Below are 1802 nucleotides of genomic sequence, written 5' to 3' on the forward strand. Positions count from 1 at the left end.
TTTAATAGCAATTCAGCTTGCTCAACAGTTCTTTCCCTGAAAACACAACCAGCACAACTATCTAGGTGGTCTCTGGAAGCATCGGTTAGTCCATTATAAAATATATCAAGTATTTCATTTTTCTTTAGAGGATGATCAGGCAAAGCATTAAGTAATTGGAGAAGCCTCCCCAAGCTTGTGGGAGACTCTCTTCTTCAATTTGCACAAAATTATATATTTCCCTTAAGGCAGCTTGTTTCTTATGAGCGGGGAAATATTTAGCAGAGAAGTAATAAATCATATCCTGGGGACTACGCACGCAACCAGGAGCAAGAGAATTAAACCATGTTTTAGCATCACCCTTTAATGAGAACGGAAATAACTTAAGGATATAGTAGTAACGAATTTTTTCCTCATGAGTGAATAGGGTGGCTATATCATTCAATTTAGTAAGATGTGCCACAACAGTTTCAGATTCATAGCCGTAAAAAGGTTCAGATTCAATTAAAGTAATTAACTCATGATCGATAGAGAAATCATAATCCTTATCAGAAATACAGATAGGTGAAGTAGCAAAAGCAGGGTCATATTTCATTCTAGCATTCAAAGACTTTTCTTTCAGCTTAGCTAACAGTTTCTTAAGATCATATCTATCTTTGCAAGAAAAAAGGTCTCTAGCAGTTTCTTAATCCATAACATAACCCTCAAGCACATCATGCAATTCATATCTAGGGGTAGAATCTTCATCATCACTTTCATCAATATTATCTGTTTCAATAATTTCATTCTCTCTAACCCTAGCAAGTTGTTCATCAAAAAATTCACCTAATGGCACAGTATTATCAACCATAGAAGTAGTTTCATCATAAGCATCATGCATTGTAGAAGTGGCATCATCAATAACATGCGACATATCAGAATCAATAATAGGTGTAGGTGTCGCAAATTTACTCATAACAGAAGGTGAATCAAGTGCAGAGCTAGATGGGAGTTCCTTACCTCCCCTCGTAGTTGAGGGAAAAATCTTGGTTCTTTCATATTTCAAGTTCCTCATAGTGATCAACAGATATAAATCCCAAGTGACTCAAAGAATAGAGCTATGCTCCCCGACAACGGTGCCATAAAATGGTCTTGATAACCCACAAGTATAGGGGATCACAATAGTTTTCAAGGGTAGAGTATTCAACCCAAATTTATTGATTCGACATAAGGGGAGCCAAAGAATATTCTCAAGTATTAGCAGTTGAGTTGTCAATTCAACCACACCTGAAAGACTTAATATCTGCAGCAAAGTATTTAGTAGCAAAATAGTATGGAAGTAACGGTAACGGTGGCAAAAGTAACAGTAGTAGTTTTTGTAGCAGTCATAACAGTGACAACGGAAAAGTAACTAAGCAAAGATCAATATGTGAAAAGCTCATAGGCAATGGATCAATGATGGATAATTATGTCAGATGTGATTCCTCATGCAACAGTTATAACATAGGGTGACACAGAACTAGCTCCAGTTCATCAATATAATGTAGGCATGTATTCCGAATATAGTCATACGGGCTTATGGAAAGAACTTGCATGACATCTTTTGTCCTACCCTCCCGTGGCAGCGGGGTCCTATTGGAAACTAAGGGATATTAAGGCCTCCTTTTAATAGAGTACCAGACCAAAGCATTAACACTTAGTGAATACATGAACTCCTCAAACTACGGTCATCATCGGGAGTGGTCCCGATTATTGTCACTTCGGGGTTACCGGATCATAACACATAGTAGGTGACTATTGACTTGCAAAATAGGATCAAGAACTCACATATATTCATGAAAACA

The sequence above is a fragment of the Triticum dicoccoides genome, chromosome 3A, assembly GCF_002162155.2.
Source record: "Triticum dicoccoides isolate Atlit2015 ecotype Zavitan chromosome 3A, WEW_v2.0, whole genome shotgun sequence".
NCBI lineage: Eukaryota > Viridiplantae > Streptophyta > Magnoliopsida > Poales > Poaceae > Triticum > Triticum dicoccoides.